The following is a 27,533-nucleotide window of genomic DNA, read 5'->3' as shown; positions in this document are numbered from 1 at the left end:
TGGTATGAGCGTGCTTGTTGATTACCTGCAACAGTAGGGCTCCACTACCACAATCAATCAATGCCACGAGAGCCACAAGGGGGTCCTGCACCGTGGGCGCTGCCCGGACCATCGGACAGTGCGGGGCGGGGGTGGGGGGGAGACCGACCATAGTGCCACACTGTTCCCCTGACCTGCCTACGAGGTTTGTTCAGTATGCAGCTAAAGTAGAACTGTGCGTCGTTGGCCCACTATATCTTATATTGCCAAGGGTTAATATGCCTGATGTAAAGAAAGTCTGCCACCATTACAGAACTGTATTGTATGTGGATAGCTCAGTGGGTTTCTGCTCTTGTGACAGAGATCCCTTTCTTACTTGTGGTTCAGCCGCACCTGGAGCTGAGGTCGGGGTGGAGGGTGTTGATTATTTAAAAAATAAATAATAGCTTTGAAAGCATCTGCTGCAGAGTGTAACTTTCTTGTTGCACAAATGAGTGTGATTTCCGATTTTTGTCTGTTTCCATGGACTTCATTGCATAATTTTGGTTGCAAGAAAGAGTCACTTTAAGTGTCATACATTTATTCACTGAATATCTCTCACAAATCCACTGAATCTATAAACATTTCACACACAAGCAATTTGAAACATTAGCAGCTGTGCTTAAATGGGTGTAATGTCTAATATTTATATGTTTCCCTTGTCTTCATTGCTTGATTTGCTTGCTATAAAGTGTCACTCATATTTGTGGAAATGCCACTCAAATTCACACTGACATTATGAAAGTGTCACACATAGCATTCTGAAACCTTGGCAGCTATGGTGGTGAGGGGGGAGTATTTTTGGACTAGGCCTGAGCAACCTGACTGATGGATGAGGTCGAGGATCGGTAGCATAAGGGAGACTAGTGGGCTCTTCATCCTGTGTGAGAGTACAGCAGAGAGAGAAGAGGGACAGATGGCAGATCAAGCAGTCAAAGCCTTCCCAACCGCGGCAGAAGACTGGCGGGAAGGTGGGGCGGAGTGTGCCACTCCCACCTTTTTCACTCCACCATTCCCTAGTTCAGATGTGACTAACTCTTCCTTCCTTTATGCCCGGCCTGCTGTTAGCTGTACATCCGGTGCCAGCTGCGCCCCTCCACGTGCACAAACCATGAGCTGAACATTGCAGGCATTACCCTACAATTGCAGAAACTTAGACATGGTCGCCGGTTGTACAGTGGGGTGTCAGGGAACATTCCATAAAGTATAGAACCCTGCAAATGCTGGTCATTTCTACGTTTTTATTTCTTTATTTAACCCCTTGCATGCTGATGACGGAACCGCTCCGTCATCAGCTGCGGGTGCGCTGTGCTGATGACGGAGCGGTTCCGTCATGGCCCGCCCCGCTCGATAGAACGCTCATGCGCGGCGCGAATTCCGCGCCTGCGCTGAGGGTTCTATTGAGCAGGGCGGGCCATGACGGAACCGCCCCGTCACCAGCATAGCTCAACCGACGCTGGTGACGGAGCGGTTCCGTCACCAGCATGCGGCCGCAGTGAAGGGGTTAAATTGTATACTATACGCAGACGACAGTTTTTTTTTTTACAAAAAAAATTTGAGAAATTATTTCAAGTAATAATCATACATATTTACAAAGAAATGTTCAGGATGACGTCAGAGCATTTTCAGAGAAGGTAATAACCAAGAGAAATAACCAAGGATTGGGAACACCCAGTGGTGCTCGAATAATTTTCAGAGTGGTGTCGCTGCCATCGATGCTTCATCACTGAACTCACAATGTTGTACATATATCATTAAAGCATGGTGTGTTCGCGCATTGCCATTTATAGACAGCACAATCTCCATTGAAGGGGTCACTTAACTTGCAAAGACATCCAGTTTTACAGATAAAACTAATATAGTGCACAAGCGATGTGTGGAAATCGGGTGTCAATCAATCAAACAAACAGGATTTGCATAGTGCTACTTATCACCTGTGTGGGTATCTAGGCACTGGGGGGTGGGGGTGGTGCTGCTGATGAGGGACGTTAATTGAATAACCATGTTTTTAGGCCCTTCCTGAAATCCTGCAGGGTGGCAGTCAGTGTGTTCTTCTTTGTACTGCCGGTCACCGGTGTATTAAACTGTGTAGCCTTGGACCGTGTCATGTATTGTGCATGTAACTTGCATGATCGAGGTAACTATTAGCGGCGATACTACGTGTCTCTGTCGTTTTTCCCCAGCACCCCTCCACCCCCCCCCCCCCCTCACCCCTCTCCCCAGGGGCGGCAATCTGAGGGATAGCCCCGGGCGCCACAAGCTCTAGCTACGCCAGCATTTGCGATCATTTTTTATGCTTTTGTAGTCTTTACAGTAAAATTGTTTTTCTCCAAATTCCGCTTAATGAAAAAAGAAATGCTTGCGCTTCTTCCTAATGCTACTCGCTAGTGGATATTAAATATCAGTTCTTAAGGAAAGGCCACAGGTTGTTACTAGGTGTCCCACTTAAACATAGAATGTGCAGACAATATTCTTATTATGTATAACAATAACAGTTTATAAAATTCCTTAAGATAGGAACCAAGCAATACAAATCACATAACTCAATACATTTACAACACTAGGACCTGTATTGCACAGAATGTACATGATTTGCGATTACTAGTTGATCATGAATTCTCCACTATTTCAAAGCCATAGATGATCAAAATCCTCCTGGCAAAAACTGTTTTTTATGCGCTGTTAGCACCCACTAGATCATAGTGATCTGTGGGTAAATTACACTAAACACACTATAAATGATGCAAACCGTGGGGAGAGAAAACACTATTCTACTACTGTGAAAGAGTCTTGGGGGCAGATTTACAAGCCCCTTGAGACACTTTTACGCCGCTGTTGCATCACTTTTGTGATGCAGCGGCGGCATAAACAATGCACCACTATGCAAGATATTTACAACGTGACACATCTGGTGAGATGTGTCACATTGTAAAGCCCTCCGCTAGATTATACCTGCGTCAGGTATAATGTATGCAGGGTGCGTGTTCTGTCGCAAGGAAGTCCCGTAAAAGCGATGATTCACTGAGTCACTTTTACTTACCCGCTGCGTCAAAACCATACACCTGCTTGTAGCAGGCGTAAGGAGTGATGCAGCACAGCAAGTCCAGGGCGCCCCTGAGTAGTGCTGGAGTTGCGTCGCGCTTGCGACACGACTCCAGCACTGCATCACCTATACGCTGACACATACGTCACGCATCGGTCTATACTTGCTTCACGGTGCACCGCATTATAAATGTGGCACATCCAAGGGGTTTAGAACGTCACGCAAAATAACTGGTGCATCCCTGCTGATAAGCAGGGATGCGCAAGTTATTGTAAATCTGCCCCTTGTTGTTTATAGTAAAGGGCAATAGGACTGGAAAACCACAATTTGCCTCCCAGTTTGGGGTTAGGAATTATGGATATTTCGAAACTTGAACATCTGGTGATTAAAAAGTGCTTCTGGCAGTAGTTCCGCTGCTTCACTTGCACTGGAGGATTGATCATACGACTGAGGGCAGCAGACTCGTGTAAAAAGTGTGTCCGCTGGTAAAGAGTGGAAACACACGGACCACACAAGATTAGATTTGGCTCGAGCAGAAGCCAGCCGGGCTTTGGGCCTCCGTTCAGTAGGACAGGATACCCGTAAGTTAGACTCGGAACTCTTCTTGCTGCTACCGGGGTCAATAAGGGGGTAAGGGGCCTGCTCACATGCTACCAGGGCTGCTGCCAGTGGCTGCTGAGAAAAGGGTGTGTTGGGGGCCTCATTAAGGTGAAGAAAGCAAGCACAGATTGACACAGGAAGGGAGGTGATCGCCAGGCATAATCACCGCTCGACTCCTCTGCACATGCTGTGTGATCTTGGACAGCCCGACTCGTCTAGGGTGAGGACGACAGAGGAGTTTCTTGGCACTTGTTCTAATGTCTGCTCTCTTTTCGTTTTCTCAGCACGGACATAGTCTTTGGCAGCAGTGCTTCAGCAGGGCGTCGGGCTTAATCCGAATTTAGAGTCAATGGGCAGCATTCTGCACTGTGTTCAGGAACCATTGCAGCAAGGTGCAGCTGACTGAGTGGTCCTGCGAATATTAAGTACTGCTGATATGATGCCTATGTTTATCATGGCGTGCCTGCCCTGACTTTCCCTCTGTTTGAAGGAAAATCAATAAAAACATTTTTAAAGAGCATGTTCAATGCAATAGGTCTCGCATTAGTAAATCTTTGAGCTATTGGCGTTGCAAATGATGTTTCATTTTTCTTTTTATTAAAAAATATCCCAGCAGTAGCACAAGTAATAAATAAAAAATTCCACTATGCAAGGAAAGGCTGCAGTACCACAGGTTGTCACTAGGTGTCCCTGTGGAGTTGTAAAGGGACCTGTATTAGCCGGATAAGATACTGCACCCTTAATGCAATTATAAATTGACACATTTCAGCTGAGTATACATTTCCGTTTGTTTTTTATTGGAAGTGAGATTTTTGCTAACTTACGTTTTAAAAAGGCACCATTTAAATAACAGTGGTGCATTTTTAAAACTCAACCTAACATATATATCACTTCCATGCTGAGCTGCAATCTTTCTCTTTATAATTGCATTAAGGGTGCAGTATCTTATGTGGCTAATAGAGATCCCTTTACAACTCCACCGGCACACCTAGTAACAGACTGTGGTACTGCATCTTTTCCTTGCTTCGTGGAATATTTTTGAGTACTTATGCTACTATTGGGATATTTTTTAAACCCCCCCCAAAAAATAACTAACAATAGCATTTGCAACGCCAATAGCTTAACGTTTATTAATGCGAGGCCTATTGTATTTCAAATATGGAAGGAAGGGGTCCTAGACATGAAACAAATGATTCAAACTTTTCAAGTTATATGTTCAATAAATTCCAAAAGCAAAGCTATTGAATGCAAAAAAGTTTAATTCTGATTTGCATATATATTCTATTCAATAGTTGAATTTCATAACACACTTAATTATATACATAATACATTTTCATAAATGTACGTGCCCACATTCACAACGGGAAGGGGTGAAGTGAGGGAAGTGTCAAGGATAGGGTAAGGTGTTCTGATTCATTCAGTGACAACAAGTCTTATTCTCAATTTAAAGACTATGTAAACGTGGTCCCTTAAACCAAAGGCCACATCATAAGGCTCAGAGAGAGTCCAAAAAATTAACTGATGAACAAAGGCCTAACTCCGCTGTAGCCGTCAATGTCTTGCTTGGGGTTGGAGTTGGTTGTTGGTACTGTAGTCTACGTTTCGACCCGGATTCACAGTAGGAGTGTGTTCCTTACAAAGTGGGTCTTCGTCAGGACAAAGGGAGTTGTGGGTGGGCAACCTCCTGGGGAATGGTTAAAAAGAATCCGTTAGCCCTCTCCTGTCCTATTAATTGCTACAAGGAGGCAGATCATTTTGAAAAACACTTTTAAAAGTCTCCGATTACCGACATCTTGTCCAATATATGATAAACCGTATCTGAAAATACACCCGATATCAGCAGCCTTGCTCATCTCAGGTTGGAAAAAATGGAAGAGATAGCCTTGCTCTAATATTGTATTGCAAAGGCTTGTTTTTGTAACGTAACATATGCAACTGTTCTCTTGTAAATTGCAGTAGTAACTGTTCTGAAGTAAAAGCGCTCCGATACCCTTTGGGTCTTGCTCGTGCGTTGTAAATTTGCAAACATTAGTAAGTAGAAACAAACCAACATCATTTGGCTTGCCATCGCTGTTCACATTAGGCCCTATAGTGCCAATGTATTACCTCATAGTGTTAGTGTTCACTTTCTGATATATTGATGAATATAAATTCTCGTTGAAAATGTCATGTTCATTTTGTTTGAAAATGTGACTATATGCTACACGTAATATTATATGGTGTATGTGTTGATGTCACATATATGAAACTTAGCTTAGTGTGATATGCTTTCTCCAGATTCTGACAGCAGGTATTGAGAACTTGCAGTTCTAAAGGTAGTTTTATATATGCTTCACAAGATATTGGGTGCTATGATTGCTGATTTTAGAAAGAGACCCCATTGCTATGGTTTACATCCACTGAACGATCAAGGCCAAAGCTCTGTTGGGCTGGTTAGAGGGTTGGACCGATTACAGCGTAACTAAGATTTCTAATATTGTCATGTGGCACTCACATTGCACATAGTTAATAGATCTGATCGATCATTCAGAAATGTGTACTTTAATAGGCACCTGTGACAACACAACTAATATACAGATGAAATCAAGTATTCTGAAGAAAGCCAGAAGTCTCAAGCTCAATCAGTCACAAAGTTATGACCACAGCAGATTAGGAACAAAAGCAGGGGCTATTTCTCTCATAGGAAAATTCTGATAATTTAAGGGTTAAAGTACCCCCCAGCAATACATTATAAACATATTGATAGTCACCGAGGAGTTCCATGACCATACAGAGGAACGCGGCCATGGAAGAACTCCGAAGTTACTTGAAATATCCATATCATGTATGCCAGTGTGTACTTTATTCCATATGATACATGGTCTCATCATCACCTTCCCACAAACCACTTAAAACCTTGCTGTGTTGAAAGAGCGAGCATGTTTGAAAACATGAAGAATAAAAAAAAAACCTCTGGTGCAAAACTAAACACATCAAAAACCTTTTTGATAGTGGAGGCAAATAGATATTAGAAACAGTTCAATACAAGTCAGTTTAAAAAAAAAAGATGTAGTAGTTTGGAATGTGTAGAAACCTGGAGAAAACCCCAAAAAATAAACATATTCTCTCTGCTTGTCATTATGCTCCATGACCTGACCTGCCTTCCACCTCTGCTGCTGGTAGCAGGCATTGTGACGTCAGAACTAAACTGCAATTCTAATATCTTTTCTTTATGATCGGTGACTGGGTGCGTCACAAGCCGCTGATTATAAAGAAATCAGATACTGGCATTTATACCGGGATTACAGAATCCCACGTATTATATGAATTAATATAAATAGTTTGTTATTAATGAATTAATCAATGCTAGTCTATGAAGGTGAATGTTATTAGGGCACAATCTTGTCTTAAAATCCAGGTGTTAATTTAGGCACGGATTCATTCCAGAATTTCAGGACATCCACATCCAATACATTTACATAAAATGCATGCATATGGAATTCATTTATTGAAAATCTGAAACTGTAAATCTGGAATGGATCCAAACTTCCAAGGTCTATGTTGGACACCCTTGTCCTAAAGCATTCAGTACCATGGGCAGTGAAATCTCTGTCCGAGGTGATGGAGCCTTCCTTATTGTTACCATGTTATGGAGGTTTATGGTCACGTAAAATCAAGGGCCTGTGATGTTGTCAGGGTTGGTACCCTCAATACTGCAAAAATGTGGGTTCCCCCTAGCAATGAATAGTGCTCCCAGTAATAAAACTAGGATGACAGTGCTGGAGCTCACCTACCACCCTGGCAGCGGCTCTTCTGATCCAACAGAAGAGACATGCCTGGACCTTCGGAGCCCATGGAAGGTGGCTGTATCAAGTCAATGGCCATCTTTGACAATGAAGGATGGTGCACCACTGGGCAAGGCACTATATGTAAAGATTTGCCATATGTCAGTTCAATAGGCTGTGCACACCAAACGAGGCTTGACACAGCAAGTAGATATGGCCCCGTACTCTCTTGCAATTAGATAGAATAATCTGTGACTTTTGACGGCTTGGAGATATCATTTGTGGACTAGTGGGAGGAGCTGCACAGGTTCCTTCAGAGTGCTCTGGGTGAGATCTAGGGAGTAGCGAAGGTGCCAAAGCAGTGCCTACATGTTAAATGTGGGGGAGAGGTCCATGTGGTTCTTCAGCTTGTCCAATGATGTAGTGATCTGAACCCACACTTTTGGGCCCTTCTTCAAGATGCATTCTCAGCTGGGCAGGAGGACAAGTGATGGGTCTGGATCTGGGTAGCGAGTTCTCCTTTCACTGGCTGGCAAATTTATAGCTCAGTCAGAAGTAGGAGCTCGCTGCCTGAAAGGATAGATAACAAGGCTGTCATTACTGGGTAATGAAGTTGCCCTAGTTTAGGTCACAATGGGCAAGTGACGTTTCAGAGAGGAATGACTAGGAGGTCTAGTTCCCTTAGAAATTTTGGAGCAGGCATATGTTACCACTTCAATCACAGGAGATCGTGTATTAGTTACATTTCAATGGCTTTGGACAATGAGTACAAAGTGAATGTGATTCAAGTCTTCCCGGGTAAGTGGGATAGGATTTTGTTGACATTAAGTGATTTGTTAATACAGCCCTGAGGGATTTTAGAGAGACAAAAACAACTCTTTTTGTGACCTGGTCTTGCTCACCATTGGCTCTGTGTATACGTCCATACCATGATTTAAATCCATCAGCCCCAAAAACCTGTATATGGCTTACTTGGCTTGAAGTGGTTTGTATATGCCTTGGAGTTTCCACACAAAAAGAAACAACTCCATTTATGGCTCTGGCTCACCATTGTCTCTGTGGAGATACTCATTGTCACGGAAGGTTTTACGACCATATAAGGCATGTCTGGTCTCCGAAAGAGGACCAAGCTATGATTATACATAACACAGATTCAAGGCACACAGTGACATCCACCACGAATTCTGAGTTTTAAAAATAAATAAGCTGCCACCCACCATGTAACCACCAGAGACAGTTAGTCGAACACACTCACCTGAAAAAAGGAGCACTGTAGACACCACCACCTCCAGCCCCAAGCAGAAATCTTTGGCTTCTGTTTTGCCACCATGATAGGTCTCTGAAGATCCGAGGGTAAGAGATATGAATAGAAAACGGATAAATCAAAAGGAAAAATAAAAACTAAAGGGCACTGTAAGGCGCTAACAGCTTGGGAATTGTGTACTCAGATCCTGGTTCTTAGTACTCTGTTGCTTCCTAGCTAAGCTTGCATTATACAAGTACCATTATATACATGCATAATCCTGAGACATTCAAGGCCCCCAGATATGGCATCCTGGAATCAGACAGACCCAAATTGTGAGTGTTGTACATGACATGTGACATCTGTCTAAGATCCCGGATCCCTCCCTCCACCATCTTCATGCTAAGGTGGGCCGTGGAAGTCTAGGCTGGTGGTTTGATCTGTTCTTTGGTAAGGGGGGAGTGGATGGTCCAGGGACTCCCAACAGTGCTGATTCAATGGTGTGTCAATTGCAGCATTCACGCCAGATACGAGGGACACATAATGAAAGTAACACCTGTTCTCTCTTGCCTAGATGAAGGAAAACCATTTGCCCAGATCAAAAGCATAAGATAATAGCTTGGTTAAAGTTTGGTTGCAGGATACAAATCATTCACACCTCACAGAAGAACAAATTGAAGCCCCTCAGGGAGAAATTACAGAGGAAGATATCAGGAAGCGGGTGAAAGGACTGTAAAATGAACAAACAGCTGGCCCAGCTGGAATTCCTGTGGATTGTTATAAGCATCTGCTTAATCTCTTGGTCCCTTTGTGGAAAACATTATTTAATGCAATCTACTTGGACAATGATGAGATCCCAACTTCCTGGTATGAAGCTACTGTCGTTCTCATTTCAAAGCCAGGCAAAGATGCTAGATAGAAGGATTCTTACAGACCTCTACTATAGCTGGGTCTGGTGGCTCAGTGGAGTAATGCCTTCACTGCAGGGGCCTGTGTTTGACCTCTTAGTCACAGGTTCAAATCCCAGTGCGTCCACTCAGCCTATCATCCATCTAAGGTCAATAAAATGAGTAACATTGAGTTGGGCAACAAGAAACATCTGTTATCCAGTGCCAAGATACCTTTAGGTGAATGTGTGCTCTACGCATGTTATGTTAAACTGCAATTATAAAATCTTTTTCAGGAATCCTGGCTAATAGGCTATCAAATATTTTTCAAACATTAATCCACCTTGACCAAAAGGGAATCATCCCAGGCAGGCAAGTACATGATTTGACCCATCTTCTTGTTGGGCCATGGCTGAGGCCTTCAAACTTCCTTTGACAATCACAATGGTGGATACTGTCAAAAGCATTTGACAGGGTAAACTGGGTCTACCTATGGAAAGTATTGCAGAGTTATGATTTCAACAGCAATTTCATCACGTCCATAGAAACCCCATACAAGGAACCTGTATCTAAGAGTCTGATTAAGGGTGAGCTCACTGCATCCTTTCAGATACCCAGAGGTACCAGGCAAGGGTGTCCGCTTTGGCTGATGCTTTTTAACTTTTATATTAAGCCTTTTGCTCAGATGATACGGCTATTAAAGTCTATGCTCCCATTTGAAGCTCGGTGCCAACCTATAAAGATAGTTTTATAAACGGATGACTTCATTCTGTATAGTTTGAACCCAGAGTATCCTATTCCCAGGCTTGAGCAGCATTCCGAACAATTTGGGAGAGTTTCAGGTTATGCAATAAACATGGAGAAAAAGGAGAATATGATGTGGGCTATTGAAAATATGGAGTATCAGGTCAAAAAGCCAATCTGTCTTTTTGTGATTTCCAAATATACTGCATGCTTTTCAGGTCAATAATTTTGGGCTCCTATCCAGGAAACCAGGTGATTCCTACATGGGACAATTGCACATAGCCAAACTTGCTCACGTTGGGTCTGAAAAGTTTGTGTTCATGTTTGGGGATCCAACATTTCTCAAACAGGTGAGACTGAAGATAATTCTATGGCAGGACGGAGGCTCCGATTATGCTTTCTCATTTCTTCACTGAAAGTCACAGCAGCCAATAAACACACAGTAAAGAAAACAAAAGACTACATTTCCCATGAGTACTACTGATGACTATAGAGGCTAGACAGTATAAAAGGTACCATAGAGGACATACTTCCTCTTTCTTTGCTGCTTCGCAGCCAGTCCAGATTTATCGGTGAAGCCTGGGCCCCCAACACACACAAACATTATGCGTCAGCTTGGAAAGGATGGTGTGATTGGTGTTCACAACGGACGGTGGATCCCGCTTCTGCAGATATCACTTTAGTTCTAAATTTTCTGGTATCCATTGCTTCTTCTGGTTTGGCTTACAGAACTGTGAATAATTTTCATTCTGCCATTTCTGCAGGACATGTTTCTGTTGATGGTAAACCTGTTGGGGAACATCCTTTAATTTCCAAACTACCCTGAGGCATTCGGATGGTAAAACCTCCTTGTCCTAAGTATCTCGCTTTATGGGATGTCTCAGTTGTTCTTCGTTTCTTAGAGTCATGGCCTTCCAATGCCTGTTGGAGGCAGGTATTGATGTTTCCATCTTTGGTGCTCACTCTGCTCGAGGGGCTATGGCCTCTAAAGCTCTTTCCCTGGGTGTCGGTCTCCATGATATCATGAAGAGCGCTGATTGGTCTTCGGAGTCCGTGTTTAAAACATTTTATTTCAAACCTATTGTGGATGTTGCTTCAGTTGTGGTGGCTAAGCTTTGAATAAGCATAATCGGAGCCTCCGTCCTGCCATAGAATTAAAAATTTGCCAACATTCGTGCCAAGAATTTTCAATTCTATTAAGGACAGGAGGCGAGGATCATCCCACCCTTGTTTAACTGCATTGCATTGTTTTTAATACTGCTTTGCATGCAATTATGTTCTGCTATGCTTCATGGTGTTCTATGCCTTACTTTTTGCCCACCCTATTTGTTTCTTATTGTGTCTCATACATTCATGGGTGTTTGGTATTACGGCTCTGTTTTACCTTTCAGGTTCAGATCCTAAATGAGATGCTGCTCTTGTGTTCCTCATTGCCAGGAGATGGTGCCCTGCACGGACGATCCTCTGCTTCGGTTTCCTCGTTCTGCATTCCTGTGGCGTGTTCTTCGTGATCTCCGTCATGGATCCTTTGATTTCTTGAGACTTTATTCTTGTTGTTGAACTGTTCTGGACAAAGAAAGAGGAAGTATTGTCCTCTATGGTACCTTTTATACTGTCTAGCCTCTATGGTCATCAGTGGTACTCATGGGAAATGTAGTCTTTTGTTTTCTTTACTGTGTGTTTATTGGCTGCTGTGACTTTCAGTAAAGAAATAAGAAAGCATAATCCTCACCTCCTGTCCTTAATAGATTTGAAAATTCTTAGCACGAATGTTAGCACATTTTTAATTCTTGCAGCTCTTAAGGTGCAATATTTAAATATTTGAGGATAAATCTAGGGATACATTATTGCGGATCTGGCAACCATTTTACAATCTCCCGGGACTCCAGAGTGGCTCAAAGACAAGCTCAGTTATCCTCTTCGGAAAAGGGATTGTACCACCTGAGGGGATTTAAGGGACGGAACAGCTCCTACTACCTGGCTGGAGTTTTTCGAACTTTTGGAGTCTAAATTCAAACACCTCCTGTTATGTTCTTGGTAGAATACCCAAAAGCTTTCAGAGGTGAACTATTGGGCCCAGGCGGACCTTTTTGATATGCTGAGGTGTATGCAGCAGCCTAAAAAAGAAGTCGATCGATGGTATTGGGAAATCATAGCTGCAGAAGATAAGAAGACGGCAAATCTGCATTTGCAGTGGGAAATGATCTTCTGGAGCTATCGAATGATCAAATTAGCAAAAGCAATCACTGGTTGAATCTTCAGCTGTCTGTGACATAAGGATATGATTTCCATTGGCATTAAGTTGTATCTACCAGCTACAGGTGGGTGTGTTTATACGAGTCTGTATGTGTGAAGGCAGGGTAAGGTTAGCTGAAAATGCTAATTTATTTCAACTCGGGATTACTGTTGGACCAAAGCCCAATATGCTGCTGTGTCCTGGCACGAATACAAGAAGCACCAGCTGGGATCTCTATTTATGCTCTATAAACACAGAGCTGGAAATGGCAAGGAATCACTCTGGGAACTCTTAGTCTGGGGAACGAGAGGTAGCATCACAATGGGCAGAGCTATGCATTCATTTTTAGAAACAATGCAATAAAACAAATTTGCCAGGAGTAAGAATCAGCAGTCATTCAACCTCACCTTTAATCTACAGCCACAGAGTTATTGACTTTATTAATGCTTGTTTACTTTGAAATACTTTATGGCAAAAGTCATTCAAAGACGGCCGACCGCGTGCGCCCACACATGCATGGGTGGCATCTTGGATTTTTGTTTGTCATAAGCATAACAACAACCTTTCAAGGTTGGCTCCCCTTATGTCCACATGGATGAACATGCAAGGGGGCGTATCATGGAATCGTTTTTTTTTTATAAATAGGACAAGATTATTTCCTGTGTGGTCACCAAAGGATGTGCATGCATTGTCAGCCGCATTTGAATTTTTTTTGTAAGAGTTCATCAAAAAAATATCATTGTCTCTAGTGCTTGCATAATTGTCAAAGATTGGCGGGTGAAGTGAGGAGCGGCGGCAGAAAGCAGGGAGAGAGAAAGCTGAGACAGAGCCAGAGGGGGTGGGAAAGGGAGGGACAGTAAAGCATCAGGTGAGCTGGGGGTGAAGCCAGAACTGGAATTGGAGGGGCTGGAGAGCACTGGTGTGAGGCCTTAAGCCACAGATGCAGAGATAAACAGGATGCCAGCAAACAGGAAGAGGAGGCAAGGGAAAACATAGTCCCCCGTGAACTGTAATACAAACACTGCATAGGAGGTGGAAAGAAGCAGAACAAGCCCTGTCCTCACTGGAAGCTACCTTATTATTATTATTATTATTATTTTGAAGCTTATAAAGCGCACGGCTACCCCCAGCGGGGGTGTCCAGGCGCTACGGACGGTGATCAACAGGAGAGGTCAGACGCAGCTAAAGATTGGAGAACAGCCAGGTTTTCAGTTTGCTTCGAAACTGCGGTTCCGATGTAATGAGCCGAAGGCCCAGTGGGAGGCTGTTCCAGAGTTTTGCAGTCACCACAGCAAAGGCTCTACCCCCCATTCTAGAACAGCGAAAACGAGGGGTACAGAGAAGGCGGAGATGATTGGATCTGAGAGCTCGGGTAGAGTGGACAGGTTTAAGCCTATTTCTCAGGTAGACCGGGCCAAGGCCATTAAGGGTCCTGAAGGCAAAGACCAATACTTTGAATTGAATGCGACAGGTAACTGGCAGCCAGTGTAGCTTCACCAGGTACGGAGTAATAGAATGGTGATAAGGGATGTTACAAATCAGCCTGGCAGCAGCATTCTGCACAATCTGCAGCCGCTTGATCAGGTAAGCTGGAGCTCCTACATACATGCTGTTAGAATAATCAAGGTGAGAGGTGATTAAGGCATGTATGACGGTCTTGCGAGAATCAAGGGGAAGAAAAGGAAAAATGTTCCTGATCATGTGGAGTTTACGAAAGCAGGCTGTGGTGACTTTGTTGATTTGGGTTTTGCAAGACAGGTCGTTGTTGAATTGGAAACCCAAATTGCGAGCTGCTTGAACTGGAACCGGTTATACATCAGTGTAGCTACAATTATTGAACTGGCATGGTTAGCCACTCACAGAGTTGATTGGCTAACTGCACCATCATTTCTACTGTTCTTCTGTGCCCATCCAGGGCACTGGCCAATTTCCCTCGCTGCACGAGATGTCATGGGATTCTTGCTATCCCACTGCCCTAATACAATGTCAGTTTAGGTTTTCTGAGTCATATACCAGTGACGCGCCATGCCCCGCCACATCAGAAGGCTGAATTAATTGCACAGCTTGGCCTGAAGAACAGAGCTGCCTACTTTGAAACCGTGGAACCAGGTTTGAGTCCCTGGCTGTCGGCTTACCATCCTGTGATTCTGGGCAAATCGCTTAATCTACCCCTGCTCACAAAGATAAAGAATCTGAGCTTGTGTAACTAATCTGTAAAGCGCTCAAATGCCCACGGAGCGCTTTATAAAACTGCAAAACACTAGAAAAACAGGAACCTGCCTTTCATTTAGAAGCAGGCACAAGCCTTGCAGACACATGAGGCAAACAAGTGGCTTCAGCATGCTGTTTAGCCCCGTCATTCATCTATGTATGGCGTAATTAAAAGCATCCAAAAGTAATTCATTGGTTCCCACCGAGCAGAGACACAAAGTCTAGCAATTTACCCTCTGCATTTTTAACTCGTGAAAAAATAGGAACAAGCTATTCCAGAGCCAGATTTCAAAACATAATCTACATGATCGTTTCACTCTTCTGGACCGCTTGCCTCCAAAACGCGGAATTCCTCTGGGAGACTAAGTGCTGAATACAGGAATTGGACCAGGTTTCGATTCGTACCCCAGCATCGCACAAGAGATTTGCTTTCATTTTCACAGGCAAACAAACACCAGTTGCAAAAAGAAATCCAGGAGCAGTGGCGGAAACAGGCTTTCTGTACGAAGAAGGAAGGGAAGGACTAGTAACAAAGAGGCAGGAGAGAAAGTATTGAAGGAAAGGAGGAAGTAGGAAAATAATTAAATATTGGAAAATAAAGGAATATCAACGATGAAACGATGCATAAATAGAGCAAAGGAGAATTAATTAAATGACGGAGAAACAGAAGGAAAGAAAGAAGCACATGATGGAGGAAAACGCAGTTGACAGGGCTGGACAGAAAGCGATTAAGAAGGAAATAAAGGAAAGAGCGAAATAAAGAATGAAGAAAGAAATGAAATAGGGGGAGGGAAAAGGAAGGGACAGAGGGAGAAACGGGAAGGAAAGAAAAAGAAGGAAGGGAGCAAGCAAGAAGTAACAAGTAGGGACAATAAAGTGCAGTGAAAAAAATGCCAAAGCAAGTTAAGCCCACATAATGAGAATGACAGGGATACAACGCAAGGGATGCGCGCGCAGCAGCGCGCATGCTTGTTGCGCGTTCTAGCAAGCTGGTCGCTGCCTTGGGAGCACTTTCCAAAGCCGCTACTAAATGTCTCTCCGAGCAGCGCATGCGCACTGACTCAGCGAGACCTAAAAACAGCCAGTATCATTTGGTGAGAGAGCCCGTAGCCTTGCACTGATTTGAGATGTGATGGTCAATGTCTGAAGTCAATGGCAGTGAAAGACAGAATCAAATAAGCTAATGGTAAGTATGTTGGTAACAACAGGTGTTTGTTTCGATAACAGTATCAAAGTCTATCAGTAGGTGGACCAATAATATGGGAAAGTAAAGGTATTCTAACATATTTAATTCATTCCAAACTGCATTTTAAGCCAGCTTAGGCGGTACGGGCTCTGCTGCAGATCTATGTGTACACTGTAATTTCCATGATATAATGTAGGATAACTCTGGGGGTTAATTCATTTGTTGGAGATCTGTGTGCAATCTCTGGTTGGTCATGCGTTTGAATTGCCATAAGGCAGCCCAGAGGATTAATGTGTCTGCTAGGGCACACATTTAAGGATAGGTGACAGTGGTATATTTTATGTAAAGCAGCTCAGTGGGTTAATGTTTTGTTTTTGTTGTAGAAATCCTGTCTCAGCTGCATATCGTGAGTTATAATCCTGGTAAAAAAGCTTGCTGAGTTTTTCGACCACCTCAAAAAGCTCCTCACAACCTGCAAAAAATACGTTTCAAGCCTTGCAGGTTTTACCTCAATCTTTCCTTCATTATTCTAGGGTAGTTTGAAATGGCTTTTGAGGGGTAGTAATAAACAATTGTTATTAGGGGCCCTAAAAATCAGTTCGTGTTGTTTGCTAAATAAAAGATTACTATTAATGTACTTATAGATAGCCATGCACATCATTTGTAAGAAACACGTGTACAGAATGACACGTTATCCTGAGCCAGGGATTGAGAAAGCCAAAAACACTTTAAAATAATGTCAGTTTATCTGTTAGCACCTTGTGAAGTGCCACTCCTAAAGGTAGATATTTGTTTCCTCATGGGATGCTGGGTCTGGCAGTCAGTTGAGAGGTACCAGATATGCTCCTTGGCTTGTGACCTCCAAAGCTTAATGCTCGCAGCCAGGACATTATTTGCTTACAAAGGAATTAGACTATTTGTATTGTAATTGCATTTATATAGCGCTGATGAGCTATCAAAGCGCTTTTTCGGCGAGTAGCACGCTACTCCAGGACCCATAAAGGATTAGTGGTGAATTAGTATAGTAAAAAATGAAAGTAATTTGAGTGGTGGATATGTTAGTCAGTTATTTGGATTGAGAAGGATTGTGGATGGATAGAAGAAGGAAAAATGTTTGCATTTACATAGCTCTTGCTACCCCTGATGAGGTGTTGAAGCGCTTTTTTGGAGAGTAGCATGCTACTACAGAACCCATAAAGGATTAGTGGTGAAATAATATAGTGAAATATGAAAGAAATTTGAGCGGTGGTTATTTGGATTGAAAAGGAAGACGGAAAGGTCTAGAACAGTTTTTTTGTTGTTGATAGTTTATAGCAGTAGGAGGGGGGTTGGGGTGTGTAAAGGGGAATGGTGGGGAGTTAATATAGGGAAATATGAAATTAATTTGAGTGGGGGGAATATTATTCTATTGTTTTGGATTGAAAGGAATAGTTAAGGGATAGAACAGGGATTGAGGGTTAAAAGATTTTGAGTCAAACCAGTAGGAGGGCGTTTGGAATGTGAAGTTAGAAATTCATTATTCAGCTGGTCATAAGGGAAGGAAAACAAGCGTGCTTTGCAGCTCCTGAGATGAGGCACAGTGAATGTGTGAAGACAACACTGTGTCCTGCTATTGACAATACAGTGGTACACAGTCGGAATGATGGCCTGGCTCAAGAATGGCTGCTTGCACCAAAAACCAACTCGTTCTGCTCTTTTCCAGCATGGTTAAAAATGACAGCCCCATAGATATACCAAAGTGTTCTGCCGACCGCCTCTTCACCTCAGTGCAAGGGGCATCGTTGCACAACAACCTCCTGCTTTGGGCCGTCCTCTAGAGACCTTTTTCAGGTACAGGGAGGGAGGTGTTCTAAGAGCTCTCTCAAGGGCAGTGCCACCTTCACTGCAGCCCTCCGCCAAGAGGGGACATGAGCAAAGGATGGGAATGGTCTACTGGTTCATACTCAAATGGGCTGCAGAGACCCCCCACCCAACCTCATTGAGCGGATTACATAGGAATTTTAAACACTAGGGCACAACTCTACCACCTGTGGCCCCACTCATTAGTGTAAGCTAATGGGCCCCTGGAGAGCAGAGTGCCTTTTGTGATATTCTCAGGTCCCAGACCAAATTCCGTGCCTACACTATTGCCATGCTCGTTTGCGTAGCAATTTACCACTGAAAGACTGTAACGGGTGCACCAACATTTACTATGAACAACGAATGCATGCTAAAGTGCCATTTGTTTTTCACAGACTCATCAGTGCAACAATATTGAACCTTTCAGTCTGTGGAAAATTAACGAGCACTAATGCAATTAACCTAGTCCGCAAGAATAGAGTGAATACGAGGCGCTATGCTTCCATAAAGCTGTGCCCCATGGTTCAGGTTCTGCATCCATGTCCCCATGGTCTGTGGTATTCCTCCATACCGCTCCTGGAGGAGATGCATTGCTTCATTTGTAAAAAAAACCAAAAAAAAAACATATGTGCGGTTGGCTAGATTTTTAATTTGACTTTTTACTGAGGTTGTCTTCCACTTCCACCCCGGGCAAGGTATATCTTTGGGGTTTCCTTATTTAGCACTATTTATGCAGTGCTAACTTTCTGATTGATTAACATTCGGTGCTAAGTTTATCGGTAGGATCAAGGTTTGGTTGCACCACAGTGCAATAAAAATAAATAATGACAGAACGTACCATATAGCATGCACCCTGCTGATTCCAGACGACTACGTCTTATCGATCAACTGACTCTCATTTCAGGGGCGTAACAAAGGTCCCCGCAACCCCCGCGATGCCGGTGGCCACGAGGCTTACCCGTACTGGAGGGGGACCTCTCAGCCCCTACTGGTGTGGGATTGAGGTGCCCCTTTAGCATATCTTGAGGGGGGCTCCCTCAGGCTTTGTTACGTTACTGGCTGCCTCATTTGGCAGGTGTCACCACCCTCTTTTCCCTTCTGTTTACCTGCCTAACAATAAAAAAAAAACGTAGACTGTAAAGCAGCCACGTCATTTTTTATTCATCTTAATGCAATCACCATCTGAACGCCTACCTTCACCCACATTTTTGAGTGAGAAGGTTGACTGGTATGCATGCTTCTGCGAAAGTTTGGAGCGAGAGGCAGTAGTGATAGTCCCATCAGGGCCACGTCACCCCCCGCCCCAACATACCCAGCATCCCGCAAATAACACACAGACACCAGTGTTAGATTGGGAAAAGTTGCTGCAGGTTTATTTATTACATACAACATTATGTAATCACGGTGGGTTAGCTTACGGGCGATCCAAGGGCAGGCCCCATTCTCGCCACCTGCCCGCCTGATGAGCCAAGCAGCACAGTGGCGAACCACCCATCTGCTGCGTCATTATGGTAATAACTCTACTCACGCCCCTTGCGGGGCGTATCTAGGCAAACCCCCGGTTGCACAGGCACACAACCGCCCGAAGGACTACTGGGGCGCCGACACGGGTTCCCGGCCTCCCATGAGGTTCCAGGTTAGGCTCTGGCACCCCTATGTGCCCGCTGAAATACAGTGCTGCACCTCTCTGCTTCCGGATCGCCCCGTAACTCCGCCTGCAACGAAAAGAACACATTAAAGTTCCCATAGGAACACCCCCCTTTGCTGACACTCAGGGTAAGAGGTAGGGAGGGAAAAGAGTGTCCCGTGACCCGACGCGCGTCGTCCGGAGCGGCAAAGAGGCTGATAAAATGGCGAGGGGAAGATATATACCCCTCGCCTGCCTGCCGCCCCGTACGTCCGTCACTGGCCCGCCCACGCTCCAGCCGGGCACCACCTGCCCGGGGAGGAGTGGCTGACCAAAATAGGAGGAGGCGGGGTAAGCCCTCCGGGACTAAGGGGCCCGGCCTCCTGATGGCCACAGGGTGGCCTCGGGCAGCCGCATAGTCCCATCAGGGCCACAGCACCCCCCGCCCCAACATACCCAACATCCCGCAAATAACACACAGACACCAGTGTTAGATTGGGAAAAGTTGCTGCAGGTTTATTTATTACATACAACATTATGTAATCACAGTGGGTTATCTTACGGGCGATCCAAGGGCAGGCCGCATTCTCGCCACCTGCCCGCCTGATGAGCCAAGCAGCACAGTGGCGAACCACCCATCTGCTGCGTCATTATGGTAATAACTCTACTCACGCCCCTTGCGGGGCGTATCTAGGCAAACCCCCGGTTGCACAGGCACACAACCGCCCGAAGGACTACTGAGGCGCCGACACGGGTTCCCGGCCTCCCATGAGGTTGCAGGTTAGGCTCTGGCATCCCTATGTGCCCGCTGAAGTACAGTGCTGCACCTCTCTGCTACCTCCGCCACAGCCCGGCCGGCGGACACCGTCGCCGTCCGGGCCCCCCACCACTTCGCTACTTAGGCAACCTGCAACCTTAGCTCTGCAGAGCTTCGCATAAACAAGAGGAACAAGTCCTAACCGACAGGCGAGAGGAGGACCCCTACCACCTCAACCAGACCGTTGATCCAGTCATAAATGATAAAGGCCCCTCTGTCACAATCTGCAGATTACCCCCAGGTCCATATACCTCTACAGCAATAGTGTAGACCGACCAGGTCGAGGGGTCATACCCCCAAGTGAATTACCAAGGCAGAATAGGGGGGGGGCCCACAGCTGCTAGCGCTTCTTAATTTGTACAATGGAGTTCCAGCGCAAGCCACTGAGACCCAACCACACCCCTCACACAAAGTGTCAGAAGACTACACCCGGTTAAGATACAACTTCTGCCGTAGCGCGGTCCCAGCAAATCAATGTTTAATATAACTTGTGTGGTGTCCCATCATAGATACACAGGAATGCACAGGTTAAACATGTTACCTCTAGGATAGCTCGTCTATAGGGTGGACATACAACCACCACCAAGGATTGCTTTGACTGAAACAGGAGCCCACAGAATTGGAGACATCATACATCAGGCAACTTCTCACAATGGGAGGGGCTTCCCAGATAAAGTATAGGTTACTCAAGTTTGCTGTTCCGGCACAAGCCAGGGGAGCCCAACCACGCGTGATCGTGTTCGAGAAGCCGTGTGTCTAGTTTCTGCAAGGATCCCACAGTGCAAAAGCCACTAACCATCTGGGTGACAACGAGCTAAAAAGGGGGGGGTTGGGTTTCCCGATAGATCAGTGAGATCCCCTACAAGCTTAAGGGGGAGAATGGGAGGGCCCCTCCCCAAGAGTGCCGCCGGGGTAGGCCCTGACAGCAAAACTGAAAATGGCATAATTTAAGGTGCCCAGGTGAATATTCGCAGAGCAATAAAAGAGATTCACAATAGCTGAGAAGGCAATTCCCATGGCTTAAATACACCAACTACTCGCTGCACGTGAAGCTGTACTGCCTTATACCCGGCCAAACAGGAAGATGTCGAGCGTAGCCTGCTGGACCAAGTGATTGTGGTAATGCCGCTTGTATACATCACTACCCATAGTGTATGACAGAAGGCGAAAGCCCCAAAATACATGTAGAGCGATCAGCTCTACTCCTGCCGCTGCAGAGCGGTTCCCTGGCACATCCGGCCCAGAGCAATGGAGCATACTGCAACTGTGTGCCCTTTACCAGGGTAAAGAAAGAGGGAAAGCCCAAGTCAACGTACCCAGATGACACTGGCTCTACCACTGTGAAAGCCACTTTCTGGGCCACACCACCTGATAGCTGCAACTACCTCCCCCGCCTGCTGCCCTGGCTAAGCGCGGGTGGATATGTCTTACTGAAGCAACCAGATATAAATTGTCACATCGCTACCACGGTTTACCCCCTATGACTGACACCACACTACATTCTGTGCCTTGTGTGAACATGGCCACCATGGTATGCGCAGCGCCCCTTAACGTATACTTGGCTTTGAGGCCGCTGATGCACCAGACGGTGAAGAAGTAGAAACCATACTGCAGAGTCCTGGCCAAGACCGACCAACAAATCTGATTGCCATCAATGGCGCCTGCATCAATCGGACATGCCGGAGGGCCACATGCATAACTCCTGGTGGCGCGAGGACCAAGTTAGTCAAGCAGTGAGATTTCGTTCAAGCCATAATCCGAAACTGACTTCTCAATGCACGCCACCCGGCGCCAAAACCGGACCCAAAGTTTACCGAAATTCCAACCATCAAAGGAAAGGCACCACAAAACAGGCTTCTCACAGTGCTCGCCACCCCGGTGCCAAGACAGGACACCCAGGATACTCTAAACTGCCCAACACCAGGGAGGTGCCCCCAGGACGAGAGCTATGCCTGACGTGGGGGGTGCTCTAATGCTGCGAATGGGGTGTGAGTGGAATTCTCAATACCGGGCAAGCTATGTAAAAGTGACTGAAAACCACAGAGCGACCCACTGCAACTGTATGCGCTACTATGCTATGGGAGGCTGGCGCAACACCGGGTCCTTGATGCCCATGTCCTGAGTGACGACCCAAGGTACCAAGGCTAAAAGCACCCTTTGACCCTGGATAGTGCAGACAGAATTGGAGCTTCCGTACCACATGTACGCAGTCGCAAAACAAACCGGCTCGCACCCACACTTCAGATAAGAGGAAGATACCCAACCTGACATGCCCTCATAAGAAGCAGAAGGAAGGATTAAAACAAGCACCTACTAGACCTCAACAAAATACCATGTAGCAGCATGACCTACCGCGGCGTAAACTGAAATACCCGCGCAAGACAGCAGCTTTTTTGGGCAAAACATGCACATGAAACGCTGGCTGCACACCAAATAATCTGAATACCTTCTTGACTATCTAAGATTGATAGAGCTTCCGTTTGCGCCGCTCAAAGCAAGTGGTGGTGAACTCAGCCCCTGCTGGCCTGCGTGTTTATTCCAAACAAAACTTATCGGGTTTGAGAAAAACAGACTTGCTCAAACATACACTTCCAAATTCAGTTATTCTCACTCTCAGCCACTGCTGCTCAACTAGTCTCCGAAGTCCAACTTGAGAACAGTAAGGGATGGAATCTGGCGTGACCACCTATACCCATCATCGTTGGGACACCCTTTGTCCAAGACACATCTTTTAACTCCTCCTGACATGAAGTTCCAGCCAGGGCTGGTGTAAAAGCATAGAAATACTGTGGCCCACCGTATGGGTAATTGGCCCAGCCCCATATGGGCCAATGGGGCAGGCGACAAAGTACATGGGTCTGTGTCATGGTACAGCATTCAAACTAGACCGATAAATAGCCCTGCTTATGATAGCCAAAACATTAGCGCGACCGCCTAACATCTCTAACGTGTGCGCCGTCATAAAGGATCCATTTAAGGGATCTGGACTCGCAAGACATGACTAGTGTTGTCGGAACACGGAGATCCTGGCAAAATAGTATTAAGCCCACGATTATACATATATAATTGCCAGTTGTTAATATCCCAGCCTTCTCCAGACCGGCAAACACCACCACGTAAGTACTACCCATGAACCAACCACACGTGGTGTTCATAGAATGGCACTTACAGCGCCTCTACACACAATGTGTGTTACACCCATACTCAAGAAACATCATGCCCCTAAGCACAACGTGCAAGTCTTCAGATGTAAGGTATGCTCAGCGGCCAACATTTGGTTTATGCGGGGGAAGCAAGGGAGTGAAGAGCACAGTGTAGAAGAGCGGCATAAGGACAGTCATAAATGAATAACTTTCACAAACAAGTGTCTGGTTGTTAACATACTACCGTATATACTTGGTGTGAACTTAAAGTTCCCAACAATACTTGCCGGCAGCTGCAAATTCCTAATGCCGCGTGGGATAAAGGTGCTGGATCCCCCATGACATGTGATGCGGAGACCCGAATGGCACAACTGGCCTACACAAATAACGCCCCGCATTATAAATTAATAGCAACGAGAGACGACCGCGTGTGACAGTTGGGAACACCATCTACACAAAGAAATCACACCTGAGTTGCCCAGCAGCCACACTGAGATGTAACTAATCTGTGTGCTTGATTAACACCGTAATTCTCGCCTATACCCAATTTTGCAGGATGTACATCAGGTGATGTTGCATCTAACACAGAGTCAGCGGCCTGCCGGATGCCTTCCAGAGGCTAACCAAGGGCGTCTACCGGCACGTGCCAGCACGTGCTCTTATGCTCAGTAGCTTAATGTGCAAGAGTAATTAGCCAGGCTTGCATGCCCTGCTAAGTCCGGCTGACCCAGCTGTGGTTGGCCAGCCCCTGGCGCTAGAAGCTTCCCCAGAAAGCCGATGCGAAATCTGAGAGGAGAAACCCGTTAGAGGTATGGACCAGGGTCACCATGAGAAAAACGCGACCCGAGGCCCGGGGCCCCGCGACAGCAACCTGTTACCGGCACAAAGATCGCCCGTGCAAGCTCGCCCACACATTTGAACGTATACTTGAGGGCAGGTATACAGGACACCTTCTGGCCCGGGCACGTAAGAGATGTGGCCGGAATCACTGAAGGCTCCATCCCTGGTTACAGCACCAGGAGGTCAGTGCGACTCGGCCCAGAGTGGCGCGCTACCTAGAACAATTGCTAGTGTAGTTAAATTATGAAGCATACAAGGCACCTGCTGGTAACGCTTTGACCAGCCGAAGGGTGCTGGGTTGATACCAGGAAGGTAAATAACGGGCGAAACGTTCCTCGTGACCCGGGCAGCCCTGCAAGCCGGTTGCCCGGCAGGCAAACCGAAAGTTGCGCGCTATAATAAAGAAGTATTAGGTACCGTAGAGAAAGCGGGGCCTCAATCATACTGGCGCCAAAGGGACAGCCAGTGGCCCCAAGAAAACATGCGCGGCCTGGTTCCAGTTGCGCCAGGGATAATTCGCTCATGACCCCCGGGGTTGGGGGGCCCAGGCATAAAGGAGCCCGCGCAGGAGACAAGGGTCATCGGCCGATACCCGGGAGAAGTCCAGGGAGAAGCTAAAACTAACACTCTCCCAATGAACGAGCGGCTCTAGGACCTTGCCCACTCACAGGACGGCCCCGCGCGATACAGATCCCTAGCCAAACGAGTCTAGCCCACGCTGAAGAGCGAGGTCCCAGCAAGCAGAGACAAAATGTATTTGCGGTTTTATGTGGCACGAGCGTGACACGGCTTGGGCATCAGATCGCTTTAAATAGCCCCAGTTGCATTTCATGACACATTCATTTTTGTTAGGCACGGGGAGATTAAGTGATTTACCCAGAGTCACCGGATGCTCAGCGTCATTGCCTAGACTCCAAAACCCCGATCCCAAGATTCGAGGTCGCCCGCCCTAGCCGTTCGACCACCTCCTCTCCTAATGAACACCATGACACTCGCACACACTGCACCCGAGGCAGGCAGGACATACTCCCCTCGAGGGCACAAGGTTGAAACACCCCCTGGGCTATGTCACCTGAGAACAGCGACGCTGTAGTTAAATACGTGCTGAAAGACACCCAGTGAGATCCCGTATTGCTGTATATGTTATTGCTTGAATTCATCCTGCTGGCTTGCAGACTAGAATTTCGATTTGAGCATTGTTTGTGTACCCTACCTGTTTGCATTGCACCTGCACATTGTGAATTGGTATGAAAAGCCTGCCGATTAGTATTGACTGGTTTGCACCAAGGTGATTTAAACTGATAAAAGAATTTGTTTGGAACATACTTTGAGGACTGCAGCTGACAAGCTGTTGATCTGGAATCCCTGCAGGGAAACTAGATACCCCGCGGGCACAGAGACGCCGAGAAAACCCTGATGCGGGGGCAAATGATGTGGACATGCTGCTCTGGAGGGCGAGAATGAAGTACAAACGCCGTGCTGCTCGGCAGCTTCTTGGCGCTATACACAACTTACAGAAAGAGCGGGGACTTAGCTGATGTCTTCTAAAGTGCGTCCCACCCACTCAAACCCCCACATTTCATATGCTCGCAGACAGCATTGACTTTGACCACCGGCGGCCTATGAATCAGAGTGTGTGGAAAGCTCTTTGCCCTCGTGCCAAGTTTGTGAGCTGTCCGGTCCCACCTTCTTCTTCCCGTTTTTACCTAAGCCCAATCAGACTGCGAAAAGATACTCTTCCACAGAAATTACACTGCCGAATAGTAATCTTCAATGAACTGTGCCTAATTTAGTAGTTGCATACACACTTTCAGTATGGTTAAGGCAGGTACGTTAAACGCTGTTAATATGGTGGACGGTGTAATCGTGGGCAGCGCGGCAGTTCCCATATACAACCGAGAAAACCTGTGCGTGCTCCTGTCGGCCCGACCAGAGTCATGTTAGGAGTTAGTTCTAGTATCGGAATTAAAAAGGGGGGGCAGGACTCATCTGGTCCTGTGGAAGAGTACACTAAATAAAGCCGCTTCTCAGTAGGCCAAATGAGTGCTGATCTGGCGGCAATCTCGTACTTCTACACCTCACTGCTAATTGCTGTAATAGGACCATGACCGGCGGTAGCTCCACAATAGTAAGACCTACGACCCCCCACCGGAGGCTCAGCCGCAGCGCGCCAGCTGTTGCAGAACACACAGCCCTGAAACTGCCGCGGCACCCGTCCCACGCAGAGCCATCGGGGAAGGGGGGGCATGGGGCTACGACGATCAATCCCCGGGCTGTGGCCTGTGGATAAACGATAGGCTTAATTTCCTACCCCGGTCCCTGCATCTGGCCACCCCGGGAGGCCTGACAGATAACCCCCGGGACCGATTCCCCCCGAGCAGTGGCTAGCGTGGTCGAAACCAGGGGGGGAGGTATCGCCAGCCATGGCGCTACACTGCGCCCCGACCGCACAACGGCGTCCCAGACCCCTGGTCAACAAGGGGGACTGCAGGCGGGGGTAGAGGCAGTACTGGCAGGAAGAGGAAAGACGCGTGCACAGTGCCGGTCCCGGCAGGTCGTAAGTTCCGAAAAGGTGATGGCACATGCGAGGTGGCGATGGGCAATATCTGCCACGCGGCGCGCCACGGCTTCGTGAACGCCGCGGCATCGCCGGACTGGCACCACCTGGGCAGGTAGAGCCTCAACGAGGACCTGGGTCAAGGCCGCACGCGGAGACAGGCAGCGCCGCCACCACCCTGCGTGCGCCCCGCTCCCGAACACTATCTCCCGGTCCCCACTCGCTGGCTAGGCTGTACCTGAGAAAGACTGTGCAATGTGCCCCATAGCTCACGAAGGTAAGTGAATGCTGGGCGCGAGCACCCACTGCACACGGGCTCCACCCGACCCGCAGGCCCTTACCAAGGCAGGCCAGGAGGGACCCCAGCAGCCACAACCGCGACCATGCGGGCGGAAGGGGGGGGTGAATTGGATTGCAGGGGCGAAGGAAACGCCGAGCCCCTGGGGGAGAGGCAGTACCCGGGGCCCGGGCAGGAACTTGCACGGCGGGCCGGGGAAACCCGCCCCCTCCCCCTGCGCCCACCCGTGAGAAGAGAGCGGTAGTAAGGCGGCCCGCACAGGCCAGAGAGGCCTGCTCTACTTAACGCCGTGGCCACGAGACATCTGGAAAGGGTCAAGGCCGACTCTGCACCCCCTCCTCCACAGTGGCCCGTCGCTACACGGGCCGCCTAGCCCTGCTCGACCTCCGAGAGGAGGGAGTAGGCGGGGGGGAACAGTCAGAAGGCCACTCACCTCAAATCCCAGCAAAAGAGTGTCCCGTGACCCGACGCGCATCGTCC

The 27,533-nt window shown here is 46.8% G+C and overlaps 1 long non-coding RNA gene across 1 annotated transcript; it reads right to left on the bottom strand.

Moving 5' to 3' along the window:
- Positions 1-4,972: 4,972 nt before the first annotated feature.
- Positions 4,973-27,533, bottom strand: LOC144791259 (uncharacterized). The gene is made up of 3 exons (XR_013602341.1): positions 27,487-27,533; positions 8,681-8,764; positions 4,973-5,345 (listed from the first exon to the last, which is right to left on the bottom strand). It is a non-coding gene; the product is annotated as an uncharacterized LOC144791259 (long non-coding RNA).

Source organism: Lissotriton helveticus, chromosome 11 (genome assembly GCF_964261635.1).
Source record: "Lissotriton helveticus chromosome 11, aLisHel1.1, whole genome shotgun sequence".
NCBI lineage: Eukaryota > Metazoa > Chordata > Amphibia > Caudata > Salamandridae > Lissotriton > Lissotriton helveticus.
This window is presented reverse-complemented; position numbering and strand designations above follow the sequence as displayed.